Source organism: Rhododendron vialii, chromosome 5a (genome assembly GCF_030253575.1).
Source record: "Rhododendron vialii isolate Sample 1 chromosome 5a, ASM3025357v1".
In the NCBI taxonomy this organism is placed as follows: domain Eukaryota; kingdom Viridiplantae; phylum Streptophyta; class Magnoliopsida; order Ericales; family Ericaceae; genus Rhododendron; species Rhododendron vialii.
Window position 1 is genome coordinate 24,730,669 of NC_080561.1, and position 15,295 is coordinate 24,745,963.

The 15,295-nt window shown below is 46.5% G+C and overlaps 1 protein-coding gene across 1 annotated transcript in view; it reads left to right on the forward strand.

Moving 5' to 3' along the window:
• Positions 1-1,123: 1,123 nt before the first annotated feature.
• The window catches only part of LOC131327055 (uncharacterized), a 50,915-nt gene continuing 36,743 nt past the window's right edge, over positions 1,124-15,295 (forward strand). Inside the window, exon 1 of the mRNA XM_058360048.1 lies at positions 1,124-1,191. The gene's annotated coding sequence lies outside the window, so the exon portion shown is untranslated. The remainder of the gene's footprint in view (positions 1,192-15,295) is intronic.

The following is a 15,295-nucleotide window of genomic DNA, read 5'->3' on the forward strand; positions in this document are numbered from 1 at the left end:
CGGGTTAAGATAACGTGCACAGAACTGTAGTGGAGCGGAAGATTTTCACAGCGTTCCTTTAAACTCAATTATAGCGTTCACCTAATTAAAAAGGCGCGAGTCTTTCCGCGATGGGGAATTTTTAGACGCGAATCACTTGGTGGGAAATCCCTTCTCTCTCTCCAATTTCGTACATATTGTAATTCCAATTTCAATTTTAAACGCTAACACACTCTCTATCTCTAAACTAGATGGACAGTCGCTGATTCCCATCCATTGGAAGATATGGTGCCGTGAACTCATCGTCGGAAAACCTCACAAAAACAATCTTCACAACCACTACCGTCTCTTCCTTCGATCTCCACCTCCACGGTGTTGTTGCCGAAAAATCTACACCGTTTTCTCGGAGAGAAAGGGCATCACGTTTTGATTTGTGTTCCACCTAAAGGTTTGGTCATTTCTCCTCTATTTTTCCAACAATCTGATCTAAATGGGTTTGTTCCCATCTCTCTCTCTCTCTCTCTCTCTCTCTCACACACACACACACCCCGTTGATCTGCCATCAACCATCAGATTGAATCATCGCACTAACTCAACCATGTCGAAATTAGAGTGAGAAGCTTTTGATCATGTACGATTAAGCAAAACCAGCCACAAACCTAGTTGTAGAGTGAGAAGCTTTCGAACATGCACAAACCCAGCGATTTTGACAGTGATTTTCTTAAATATTTAACAGACATCTATGTACGGTTAAGCAATAACAGGGTTGGATTTTGGGGGTTTGTGATTCTGCATTGTTTATTAGAAATTAGGAGTTTTTTTTTTGGGTCTATGTGCTCTAAATGTTCTATCTTGTTTAAATCTCCATTTTATATAAATAGTTTGTTGAGAAAAGAGCATAATTTATTTTAAGTTACGTGGGCTCCTACCCTACCTTTTGTGAAACAACTATAAAGAAAAACTTTGAAGTGGTCCACTAGTTGTGTTTTAATGGCTGGGTTCTAGTGTCCCTAAATTATTTGAGAGAATATAATATGCTTATTAATGTCGATGCACAAATATTGGTGTATTATTGTAAGTGCATGGATTAACCTTTGTTTCTTTATTAATATCCTGACCTTCATCATTCGTTTGCTTCTTGATTCCACAGTCAGAGAAGAATACATATTGCACTGATAAAAGTAAACAGCAAGTTCAAAGAGTGCTCAACAGGTTTGATTTGATTTTTGCTAGGATTGGCTGAGTATTTAATTTTTCGTACATGCCTTACTTGCCTACATATGCATTATCTTGACATAGTGCCCAAGAGTGGATAGGTTGGTTGTTCTACAATAGTGCAACTTTAGAAGTTCACTGGAGTTTATGTAGTGTGTGTTTGTCTGAAGTTAATTAACTAATTGCTTGTTGGCTTTGTTACGAAGGGCTGCATTATAGACCAGAAGTTTACTAAATAAGGATATCTAATCTAATTAGTCAAAGAAAGGCTTTTTGGGATGAGGGGACGGAATCATATTCCATATTCCATATCAAAAGAACCAATAGGCAATGAGATCAGAATTTCTCTTTCTTAGCGCTCTGCTCCCTTGTATAGTAAAGGGAACTTTGGAAGCTCCTAAGGCTTCACGCGCTTCGGTGATTCACTCGTATGACCAAATCAAACCTATATATTTAACCTACCTTGACTACCACTTTTCTTTTTTACAACTTCTAATATGAAAACTCTGCCACGGCATCATGCCATCCTTCTTTATCTATACTACTCTGGTACATGATGACAGCATGAAACTGAACTAAAGAATTGGTTGAAATTACATAGCTAGTATTGTACAAGGCTAGAGGGCTTTTGGGTTCTAGAGGGCTTTTGGGTTCTTCCAAGTTTGGCACACCAAAGTCTGTCTTTCCACCGTATAAAAGTATGCTTTGTGGCTCGTGCACATGTTCAGTTGGATGTTGACCCCATTTATTAGTAAGCTGCCAATGTAAGAAGACGTGTTCAATATTTTCATCTTCCATTGCCACAGTTTCCTTAGTGGGCAAAAAGTGATGCAGCAAAACAGACTGCCATAATCCAATGACGTTTTCTGTCTAAATAATTGCTGCCAATGCTAAGAACAAGCTCCATGGCTGAAATTAAATCCTCAAAGGGGTTGTAACTTGTAAGACATAATTTATGGAATTGATGTAATATACTAACCAACAATTTATTGTTTGCATTTTGTCCGAGCCGCCTTTGAAGCACCACCTATACATTAACACAAAGCTTTTGGCATAATTATTGTATTTCCAAGAACGGTAAATAAAAATCAAATATAGTGTAGGACTTCTGACATAATTGCAATACAAACTAAAAGATAACTAATGAAACTTAGCATCAATGAGGAGGCTTATTGATCATGTCTTCAGCTAGTGGGCTGCATCAGTCTCCCCTAGTTGTAGAAAACTCATCCTTGATTCACATCTTGACTATTAACATTGCCACTAATTCCATGCTGAAGAGTTTCACTTGGGTTTTCCTTAACCACATATACTGTCGTGAAGTTTCCAATAGGATAAACACATGGTAGGAATGTGAATTACTTGGTGAACACAATCTTGAACTGCAACCCTTTCATGCTTAATAACTGCAACCCATGAAGCAGGAACACGTCGGAGGTCATATGCCAGTGTTAGCCACTTGCCACTCTGTTTGGACACGTGTCCAACACTCAAATCAAGTGTACATTTGTTGTTCTTTTCTTTTTTATATGGACACTCATGAGGCACTCTAGAACATGGTCGGGACACATTAGAAAACTTTCAGGACACCTATGTACACTTATGGAACATGTTGAGGTGTCAAATGAAATAGTAGGCTCTAGTTAAGGTTTCGAGAAGTCTTCTTCTCGTGAGATAGATGATGGTTGATATAATAGACAAGTGAAGAGGGAATGCTGTTTATTGGAACACTTTTTATTAGAATCTTTTATTTATTTATAATAGAGCATGTCAAAATGTCGTGTTGACTTATTGATGGACAAATACTACACAAAGGACCATTAAATGAAACATGAGCATATACGGAGAGGCTTATTGGCCGAGCCCTTAATCATAGCTAGCTGCGAACTTCGGAAAGCAACTATTGACATCAACTACACTTGGTGTTCCTACTCAAATTTGTTGTACACATATAATTGTCTTGATTTATCGATTTTGAATAAAGTAGCATTATTTGCACTTGTAAGGATGGGTAACACATTGTTAATCCATTGAGGTATCTTGGCAACAATATAATGGTTACATTTACATGGTTACATCTTTGACCTGGGTACTGGACCCTCCTTAGGTTTTAACACTAAATGTATTTGCCTGCTGGGGAAAAGGGGTGGCAGTAAATGTAGAGACCCATATTATTCGAAAATGGTTTAAAGGTTTTATAAATGCTAAAATACCGAATAAATGGGAAAATTGTGAGTTTATTTGATTTGGGGCTTAAATGATAGGATTGTTGTTTGAGGGAGTGTAAGTGTAATTGAGTTGGATGTTAGTATAAAAGGGGTGTATGTGATGTAGGATATCAAAAATCTCCCTCATCTTTCTCTCTCCCCAGCCGACTCTCCCCCCTCTCCTTCGGCTCTCTCTCTCTCTAGCCCCATCACACAAAACTTCACCCCAAAACTCAAAACCCATGAAAAACAACCATCATTCTACCTTCCTCGCGTGTTCTTGAGCTCGTTGTTCATGGGGTTCGGCTCGGCAATGAGTGTGCTTGGCGTATTTTGAGATTTGAGTTCTAGAGCTTGCATGGCCGATCTCTCTTCGTGTTTGCTTTCCGACTTTGAGGTAGGGATTTCTTACTCTCTCTATGTGTTTATGAGGTGATTATGTGCTTGGATCGTGCCTTGATTCGTTGTTGTTGTTGGGATTTTGTTTTTTGAAGTCTGAAAATTCGCTGAAAAACTCCGGGGTATTGATACCCCAAAACGGGGTATTGATACCCCAGCCTTTTCTGGACAGCAGCCGTCCAGGTATCAATACCTCATATTGGGGTATTGATACCCACCCTATTTTTCTGGACAGTTTTGACATGTCTTGCTCTTCTCATACTCGTTTGAACCCCGATCACTTTTAGCACTCTTTAAACACTTTTGAATCGCTTCTAAACTTGATTGTTCGTACCTTGAAAGATTTGTTGACCAATCGATCTCCTTGAGCTCTCGTCATAACCTAGAAAAGTGTAAAATTGAATGATAAGGATACTCGTGTATTATTTATGCTCTTTGTCGACTGAAGTAGATTTTGTGGCTTTTATTAATGATCAATATAGACTTGTTAAGTGTTATAACATGATGTGATGATTGGTGAATTGAGAAACGTACTATGGAATTGTCATTAAATATCGTAGGCCGTAAAGTTTATCGTGGGGTGCATGGTTGGTTGATAAGGGTCTGTCAAATAGTCTAAACGGTAATAGAGTGATTCGTATCCTCCTCATTCGTCGTGTTGATCTTTCAAACTTCCTTCGGTGTTCGTTGCACGGAATTTTAGTATAGAACCTAATGGGTGGTGCATTATAAAGTCATTAGTGGATTCGATGCATGACGTGGGACATTGTGATAGACTTAGAGGAATAACATGAGTTTAAGGTATTGATTTATGTATAAGGGGACGTGTTTATGAGTTTGTCATGCCTCGTGTGATGATAAATGAAAGAATGTGACCTTAAGAACGTTGTCTTCTTGTATGTGGCTTGGTAATGCGTGTGTGTATGTGTAAGTTGATAATTTTGAATTGAGGGTCCTGCAACGCGAGGTGTGGTAATGCGGAGACTCTAGAGGGCCCGCAACCCAAGGTGTGGTAATGCGGAAACCCAGGTGGAAAGAATTCACTGTAACGCAAGGGGTGGTAATATAGTTGAACGTCTCGTATGATGAAGGAAGTTATGATTGGTTATAGAAGTTCATGATGTTGTTGAGTTGTTTGTTGCTCGAGATGGTAACTGTCGAACGAAGAAATAAATGATTGATTTTATCAAAGTTTTGAAAAGAAAGGACTTTGGTTTTGGAAAAAGGATTTTTATGAAAAATCCTTCGGTATTCCTAAGCGAATCAACGGTTCCGGTATTTGGGCACAAATCAACGGATTCTGGTATTCAAGCGAATCAACAGAGCTTGGCCCGTAAAGGTCGAAAGTTTTTCTCAAAGTTATTTTGGCAATCAAAAGGAAATATTTTCTTTTTATAAAAAAAAGGCTTGAAGGTAAATGGTAAGAAATGAGGAAAGGTAAAGGTGGTATTCATTTAAGGAGTCTTAAAATGATTAGAGAAACAGTATTGGGTTGATTAGATTGATTTGTACTCAAAGTTGCTCCTAGTTACTGTACGAATGGTTAGGCATATCTATAAGGCGTATTGAATTCCGAAGTCCTTGTTTGTCGGTTCATTGTGCTTCTTGTATCTTCTATCGTTCATTGGAAATTATTCATTCTTATAGCATGTTTCATCGTATTTATATATAGCTTGAGTATAGAATTCTCTACTGGGCTAGTTGTGGGCATGCGTGCCCGTTTTCGGAATTTCTGGATTTCGAGACGCGAGGCAAGGGGCCCGGGTCGAGGGAGCGCGTGCGGGGAAAGCAGGCGCTCGCAAAATACAGAGTCGCCACTCGGGTTTTGAAGGTTCGACACCCAAGGAACCGTATTTCGAAGCACTTGCTGCGCTGTTTGATTTGAAAAAGTTAAGGTACTAGTCCGTCATAACCATATCTGGGTTCGGGAGCCAGGTTACGAGAGGGGAAGGGTTTTATGGCACCCCTCTCGCCCAATCCGGAGATCGGTCTCTACTTAGGCATTTGCGAAAGATGTTTGTTTGCGATTCTGTTTGATTAATCAATTCTTTAGCCATTTAGGGCGAGGGAACAGTTTAAGGGATTAAAACTGTAACAGTTTGCAAGATGTGATAGATAGCATGGATGAGTGAGATGACAAGTAATAAATGGAATGAAGTTCAAAACGTCGATCATACATCAAGATAGCGCTGTGTATGATTTTGGCACGAACGAACAGCCAGCTTGCATGCGTGAATTCATCCGCATGCAAGCAAACCATCGCGCGACATAACCATATACTCGCGCGAGTATTGACGCTTCACCAACGGTTTGAATTTCACCCCCTTCTGGGCTCTGGAAGGACCAGTGCTCACCCAGGTGCAAACCAAGCAGTTTATAGGTACTTGAAAGTAAACAATATTACAACAAACAGATGGAAATATTATAAAAATGCAACCCCTAAACAGTGGGGGTGTCTAAACAGAGGCCAAGGCCAAACTGCTCATGCAAGAGCAGTCCCTGGAAGACGGAGAACCATCGCGCGACAGAGTGACACAGGCGCGCGATTGTTCAGACTGGACTTCCAGGAATTGCTTTGCATACTTAGGGCTCTGAGACATGTTCAGGAGCATCCCAAGAGCATTCCAAACCAAGAGGTGTTATAAACTAAGCTAAACAATGATTTTCAACATGCAAAACAGCTAAGCGGTGAGCTAAAGCTCTTTAAAAGACTTTAAAAAGACTACAAACACAATAATAAACTTAAAGACCAGGGTCCCTTCCCCACGTGGTCCAATCTCACACGGACAGAATTGTCGCGCGAGTATATGGGACCATCGCGCGAGGGTTTCCTAGGTAACAGCTCTTGAAACCTTGCCAGCTTTAGGGCCAGAACTGGTATTGATTACCAGCCTTGACCCTGCCAGCCCCCCTCAGGGGTTCGAACAGTGAGCAGAAAGATATTATACCTTTGCTTGAGTGTCTTGGGGATGGCTTGAATGATGATATGGTGAGATTTGGAGGGTGATTATGTGGGAGTGAGTGGGGTGTGAGATGTTTGTGCTTGAGTTTGCCTTCTTCTTTCTTGGAGAGAGATTGGTAACCCTTTGCAAGGAAGCATGGGGGGGGGGGTATTTATAGAAAAAGGGGTTAGTGGGTGGCTAACCAAGGCCTTGTAACCAGCCAACAATGCTGGTTACAATTGCTTGGTGGAGGAGTGGGGTAGCAAAGGTGATGGGAGAATGGGGGGTGAGGTGGTGCAAGGGGAGCCCCCCCAGAACGCTGTTCAGCCGAGAAAATGGGGGCACATAGGCCTGTAGCCCCCTGACCACCACGCAATCTGGGTGAAAATGACAGGTGTTGACCATCGCGCGATGAAGTGAGAGCATCGCGCGAGGGTCCAGCCAACCCCGCGAGGGTCAATGGTCAAAGCTTTGACTTTGACCACCACCTGGCAGATGGACCATCGCGCGAGGGTCCTAGTGTGTCGCGCAACTATCAAACCCAAGGTCCAGGTTCTGATTCAAAGGTTTTAGGGCTAAGGATGGGTTCCTCACATGCCAAACTCAAGCCATTCCAAGTTCTCGAGACTGTTTCGACCTGATTCATCATCGGGGAATCAAGAAACCGAAGAACAAAGTAAAACGATCGGGAAGTCAAATTGGGGTGTCTACAGTAGTCCCTCTTTGACGGCACGCGGAGCACCATTGGCTGGTACGTGTAACGTCAAAGATTTCTAGACACCCATCCAATCCACCCAAAAGCCGATTTAAACGAAAAGTGCTAGCAAGTATATACAAATACCGTGCACCAACGGATTGGGGAGCAGATTGATTGCTGATACGAATTTGGACGGATGGATCGGCGAAATTGGACGAATGGATCGTCGCCGATTGAAATTGGACGGATGGATCGTCGCTGATTGAAATTGGACGGATGGATCGTCGCTGATTGATAATCGGACGGATGGATCGTCGCTGATTGAAATTGGACGGATGGATCGTCGCTGATTGAAATTGGACGGATGGATCGTCGCTGATTCGAAATTGGACGGATGGATCGTCGCTGATTCGAAATGGGACGGATGGATCGTCGCTGATTGATAATCGGACGGATAGATCGTCGCTGATTGATAATCGGACGGATGGATCGTCGCTGATTGAAATTGGACGGATGGATCGTCGCTGATCCATAATCGGACGGATGGATCGTCGCTGATCCATAATCGGACGGATGGATCGTCGCTGATTTTGGTGCGGGCGGACCACTGCTTCAAAATCGTCGTGGAGCCTAGACGAAGACCCGCGTGTTTTTAAAGGATGGATGAGCAGGATCGGGCCTGTCCGGAGGTTGGATTGGGCCTAAGGCCCACTTGAATCATCGCGCGACAGAGCCATACCATCGCGCGAGGGTCTCGCGCTAGGACTTCGGTCTGGGAATGGCCCAAACCCGGCCCAACCTGTTCCACGCTTTTAAACTTCCCGGGGACGTTACAGAAGCAGTTTTCAGTGATTTCGAAATCTCACAACTCCTCACCATTCTCAAACTCTCCAAACCCACAACTCAAACCTTTTGATTTCTTCACCAAAAACCGATAAACCCACGCCCGAACACGCACCCATGGCGGATCATAGCAATGGTGGCGGTGGAGAAGAAAGGGTTGATCGTCCGGAGGACGAGGGGGGACCCACGGAGGTCAATACAGGAGATCAAGCGCAGGCGGAGATGGCTGTAGATACTGATGCAAAGGTAACTGGCGGCGGCGATGGCGAACAGGGCCGCATGCAGGAGACTGGCGACGACTGAGATCATCGCGCGACGCAGTCAGACCATCGCGCGACAGTTGAGATCGGGGCCGTGAGGGCTGGGGTCGTGCAATTGGGCCCGAGCGAGGCCGTGAGTGGTTCGGTGGTAGTTGGTGGCAGTTCCGAGGGTGTAGGCAGTGGAGGCGCCGAGGATGGTGGTGCCGGGCCAAGCGGGACTCCGTTAAGGGATCCGGCAAAAGGCAAGGGTGTGGCGAGCGAGGAAGAGGACACCGCAGAGGTTCCGGAGGAGGAGGTACTGTTTCGGTCGGGGGCCACGTCATCGGGCCACAGGCCGATCACGAGACAGGATCTTGCGGAGTTTCTGAGCGAGGAGAGGCTAGCCCGGCTGCTTGAGGAGGATCCCATGATTGGGGCCGCCGTTTTGGAGGCTCGAGAGGAGCGAGAGCGGGAGATAGCCGCTTCAGAGGCTACGGCGAGGGCCGAGAGGGCGAGGGCCGCTGAGGAGGAGGTTTTGAGGGACGCGGAGGCCGAGGAGCAGGTTGGAGCGAGGGGGGAGGGACCCAGAGTGACAGCAGTGTCAGAGGCGGAGGGCTTGACTCGTGCTCCGTTTTCAGCAGAGGGGTACAGGTCACCAGTTCCACACCTGTTTGTACCGTCAGGTTTTGCGGCATACAAGCCACGGCAAGCGGAGTACGACCCCGAGCTCGTTCTGAGAGACCCCGATACCCACATTTCTAGCAGCTGGGCTGAGGTAAATTTCTGAGAATCCCCCATTTACTTTCGTGATTGCCATTTCAATACAATGCATGTGCTTGAATACCGAGGAACGTAGTGCAACCCTTTAAAGTAGATCTAAATAGTGACACTACAGTTCACATTAAATGCCATGCATGCGACATAATAACTTGAACCAACCATCTACTGCCAAGTTGTATTGATTACCTAGAACTTGAGAATGAAAGCCTCACATGCTGATATACCTCCTGTTGCTTGTTTCCGTGTCTAATGCAGGAGAGAGCGAGACAGAGGGACATTCGGGGTTTCGGGGGCGCCTGTAGCTCCTTGGCGTTGTACCAGGGTTTGCCGGAGAGGGTAAGGCAGTTGGTGGATATGGCAGGCTTTGGGGAGTTCATACAGACCCTGACTCGGGCCAGAAATGACCATGCGGTCTTGGTTGCGCTTGCAGAGAGGTGGAGGGATACCACCAACACTTTCCACCTATCGCTCGGGGAGATGACAGTGACACCCACAGACTTTGCAGCAATCACTGGTTTGAGAGTTGGAGGCGACCCCATCCCATTTGACTCGGGCATTCAGGAGGACGAGGCGGCCCTGGAGTGGTTCTTGGGAGAGGTGCCCAAGGTTGAGGAGGGGATGGCGAGATATGGGCAGTTCACCCGGTACCTTGCAAAGGAGGTGGCAACGGAGCAAGAGGCGGAGCAGATGGCCCGGGCTTACTTGCTGTACCTTTTTGGTGCCACCCTGTATCCGAACAGGCGCAGCAAGGTCCACCTATCGTACTTGCCTGCACTGAGGGATTTGAGGACGGCTTCACGTTTTGACTAGGGAGGGGCTGCGCTTGGCGCGGCTTATGGTTTCATGGGGGACTCGTCGAGGACTGAGATGAGCACTGCTGGCTACTGGCGGATTTGGGAGGTATGATCAAAATTGAGTAAAGCACATTTTCCATTATGTACTTATCTGTTTGAATACATAAACTGCTTAAATATATTCCTGCATTGTACTAATGATTTGAACCTTGATAACTGTGCAGCTCTGGGCCTATGAAGTTCTGAACATGTGCCGTCCAGTGACAAAGAGCCTGGACTTGGGGATCCTCCCACGTGCTCATATCTGGAGCAAAAAGAATATGGGAGAGAAAAGAGGGTGAGGCGACCTGAACGGCTTCAGGGTATACCTAGACGAGCTCCAACCCTCACAGGTATGACACGACTTCATCAAATATAAATATACGTCCCTTTTATTGCTTTAATGCTGTCGCTGACCGATGTTTGCATTGCTTGCTTGCGCAGGTAGAGTGGGATCCTTGGAAAGTGGCAGAGTCAGAGCCTGAGTACTTGGCCAGGAGCAGGGCCGTGACGGCGAGCAGAGTGCTGCTGGAGTCGGCTTTTGGTTGGCAGTGGTACTTGGGTGACCGAGTGACACGCCAGTCGCTTGGCCACGCAGGGTTCCAGGTGCCCGGACCGCTTCCACCACGGGCCTCACACACAGGGGAGTACACGTTGGCCGAGCTAGAGATCTTCACGCGGCCTGACACCGACTTGACACGCTACCTGCGTCCCGGCATGGACTATGCAGTTTACCAGAGAGAGCGCTTGGCGGGGCCGCTGAGAGTACGAGAGTTCAGGGAGGTCCGAAGTCAGGCCCGTGGAGCTGCTGAGGAGAGGAGGGCCGTCACTGCGAGGCAGAGCAGTGGCGAGAGTCGCGCGAGGCGGGGTCCGAGTGGACCTGTGAGAGGTGGGCCACCAGAGTTGACATGGCGTATAGCTGTGGTGGATTCTCAGGGCAATCCGGCCGAGCTACACCTAGTTCCTGCCAGAGTTGAGCCAGCGCCTGTCACTGTGCCGGTAAGGCATCGTACCCTTCATTATTGTACTTCCATAAAGCCTTGAAATATTACTCCATTACTTATGTTCAAGTTATCCTTGCAGGTGCCTAATGAGTGGGCGAACGAAGCCGTTCGGCGTATGCTCGCATTGGAGAACGTGATAAGACGGGCGGCAAGTGGCCTGCCTTTGGACTTGCAATACCCACCACCGGCAGCTCAGAGATCTCAGGTATATCCTTTAGAGAAACGATACATTCCTGCATTCGATACTTGACATATGCATGCTTTGTTCGATACATAGTGTACTTTGATTGCCGTCAACTTTGAAATTGATTGTACCTGCTTGCAAACATACAATACATAGAACATATACTAAATGTGCAAAATTTTACAATGCAGACTCAGGGACGGGCGGCTCCTAGGAGGAAGAGCGCGAGAGAGCCTCCACAGAAGAAGCTAGCAAGCAGGACTCCTGCTCCTCCACCTACTACTAGACCACAGAAGCGGGGCGTACAGCCACCCGCTGCGAGCGAGGAGGCGGCCCGAGAGGCCGTGGCGCGCACAGAGGAGAGGTATCAATTGAAGATGCGCCAAAGGCCCTCGCAAGACGAGCCGGTCCGCAAGAAGCGGCTGATCCTACCCGAGGATTCTGAGGAAGAAGAGGAAGAGGAGGGAGAAGAAGAAGAGGAGGATGAGGAGGCGCCTGACAGCAGTGGTTCAGACGATTCAGCCGATGATCCTGGTTTTAGACAGGATCCTAGAGAGAGAGACGACGACGATGACGACGACAGGGATGGTGACTGGTTCGGGGAGGACTGAGGGCTACTAAGAAGCCTCATTTGTCTTTCCACATCTTTGATTTTTGCTTTTGGGCTTGCGTGCCCGCGTAGATAGATGGAAGGCTGGAGTGCCTTAGTTGATACTTGATACACGTTTTTGGGGCCTGTGTGCCTTTTTGATTTGATGGGCGAGTGTGCCCGAGCTGACACGATGACTTTTGACTGGCCTAAGCGCCGCATGCATAGTAGTATTCTTTGCTTTAACATGGATGGATATGGATTAGCTATAAAATTTGCATTTTCAGTTCATTTTACTCTTGCAATGAACTTAGAATAAGTAAACGCTCGCCACTAATACCATGCTTGCATTGATAATGTACCGAGACTGTTCACAAACGCACACATACGTACGGACAGAACTAATCTCAGAGAAAAACGAAAATGAACCCCAGGATACGGTTAGGATACGAGGATACGAGGGAATGGAATATTGGACATTCAAAAGCCAAAACCCAGAATATTCTAACTTGGATAAAAAGAACACCTTCGTGAGGTCATGAATATACAAAATGACTCAAGAGAGCTGACGGACTCGAGGAATACCTCCCGAAACGCAAAATTGCCCAAAATCCTTACGAATGACACAAAAGGGACACGAGATGGGAAAACATGACTCTATTATGTCCCAAACTGAAACCGACACCTCCGTACAGTCACAATAGGTCACCATGACCTGTACGGCCTGAGACAAAAGGACACGACCCTCCGGAACGATTTTCGACCTTCCGAAACACACATTTGGCCTTGAAACGAGCCACCGAGGGTTCAAAAACCTCGTTAAACGTGATATCTCGAATCCGATGCTTGGATATGGTTGCATATGCTCACATTGACTTGCCGGAACCACAAAAGTTGCAAAAGTACCCTTGGAATAGGACGCGACCAAAATTGGACAGTAGCTGGTGAAATCTGTCAAAATGCAGGCTGAACCATCGCGTGAGGGAGTGAGAATGTCGCGCGATGGGGTGGATGTTTCTTACTCGCGCGATGGTTGGGCCGTGCCAGGCCACCTTATTTTGACCATCTCAGATTTTTGGACGTCCAAGCCTCGTCATCAACCTTTAACTGCTCAGAGTACTTCAGGGGGGGGGGGGGGGCAGTGCAGAGATGCCCTCACTTTGGAGAAGAAAACGCCACATGGCATGGATGTTTGTACTGGGAAGGGACGACACTCTATGCATTCTGCCTATAAAGAGGCCAATATTTTGCAAATGAAAGGCATTCCTCCCATAGTTTGAAAGTCCCACGAGGAAGCAGGATGGCAAATAACCTTCCTGCTTTAATTAGCCCCTGGCTCATGGCCTTTGTTGCTGGAGATTGGCTGTCATTCCGGTTTCACGGGCTGGCCGCATTCCGTTTCCTTCGCAATGTGAGGGTCCGTCCCGAGTTTCTGAGGGCAGCCCTACAATTCTGGGATCCAGAGGTTTATGTATTCAGGTTTGGGATTAACGAGCTGTGCCCAACCGTGGAGGAATTCCAAGCATACCTCCAAGGAGTTGCCTCGAGCGTGATTGTCGTGCCGCCTTATAGGAAGAGCATGCCAAAGCTGTTACAGTCAAGTCTTGATATTACTAGAGGAGCGGCCGAAAGTTTGCTAACTAGAGGGCAAATCAACATCATGCGCCTAATGGAGTGGTATGGGCCAGAAGGGGACGTAGAGAATATAGCCGTGCAGGCTCGACGTCGATTTGCCCTGGCAATTGGCGTGCTGGCTGCTTATTTACTGGTATCTCCAAATGGGCAAGTCAACCCCATGCTGGTGAGCGTCGCCGGTCAAATGGGTGCCCGGAGAAATGTGGTACCACTGGTTCTGGCAGAGACACTCATAGGTTTGGATTTGGTTTCTTCCGGCCAAACAGACGTGTTCGGCGGTAGTCCACTACTACTGCAGGTTAGCTTAGTTCTCACTCAGCTCACCTTTTTCCGGCTTTCACACGTTCTGTTTTTACCTCATCTCTCAGCTAAGGCTATATCGAAGCTCCTTACTTGTCTTTTCTCTCAAGCTTTATGTAACTTCTCACTTGTTTTTTTTTCACTCATGCAGCTCTGGTTATCTGACAAATTGGGATTGCTCACAGCACCGGAAGCAAACTGGCCTCATCTGCCCGGCCGAATGCACCAGCGGGGTATGATCTATCCGAAAATGTCTGTGAATCAATGGTGCGCATTTATGAGGGAAATGCTGCCGAACGAGATCACATGGCGGCATGAAGCTTTAAACATTCCAGACATGGCCCTGAGTTCTGCAGGATTCGAGAGAGTAGTGATAGCTGGGCTGACCGCTTTCACATTCTACATCCCCCGGACGCATCCTTCGTCAGCTAGGAATGAGCCAAGGATTCCACCGAGCTGGGACTAAAGATTTCCATGTCCCTGCTTTCACTGCCCAGAATCTGAGAGGGTATGAGCACGACTGGGGCCTGCGGCAACTCGGAGGAGCTGACCCAGACTTTAACACGGAACTTACGCACCGATATCAAACATGGCTAAGAAGGGAAATCGCAAGCAGGCAAAACAACAATTGACTTCTGACGAATCCTGATGATCTAGAATAAACCGTGAGCCTGTTAAGGCCTCGAGCACTTTATTCTGTTTTTATGCTTTAATCTTTTTAAGACTGCTCAGCCTGTGTAATAGAAGTTATAATTTGAATAAAAATGAAAGTTCGAGAGTTTTTCCCTTTTGATCCAAGTGTTGAACCGCCGTGTCACCCAAGCATCGGGTCAACTCCTGGTAATGGGAAACCGTGGATCAAGTTGAAGGATTGTGACCGAATCTCACGGAGAGATTGCCTACGTATCCCTTTTCAGGGAATCAGGTCAGCACGTAGTTCAGGCTAAGGTTCACTCGAGTATTTTAACTCTCCTTTTACGCTCTAAATTTTGCTTAGTGCTGCCACTTCGGGTTTTCAGCCTAGCGAGCTTTGATTAATGCCTATTTATTTTTGCCTAGACCGCCTTCTCAGGTTTTCGGTCTAGCAGGCTTGCTCTAATTTTTGCTTGGAACCGCCCACCCTTGTGGTTTTCGGCCCAACGAGCTTCTCTCAGGGATAGTATCGTTTGAGTTGATCCAGGTTAACCAGAGAGCTGAATTCGTTGCCGTCAAGATCAATGAGCTGAGCCGCTCCCCCAGAAAGGATGGTCTTGATGATGTAAGGTCCGGAACGTTTGGGTCGAAACTTGCCACGGGGGTCAAAAACTGGTGCCCGAATCTCTTTCGTAACCATGTCCCCTTCGACCAAGTCTCTAGACTTCACTTTTTCGTTGAATGCCCGGGCAATTCTCCGCTGATACCCCTGAACATGATACAGGGCCCGAAGCCTCCTTTCATCGAAAAGCATGA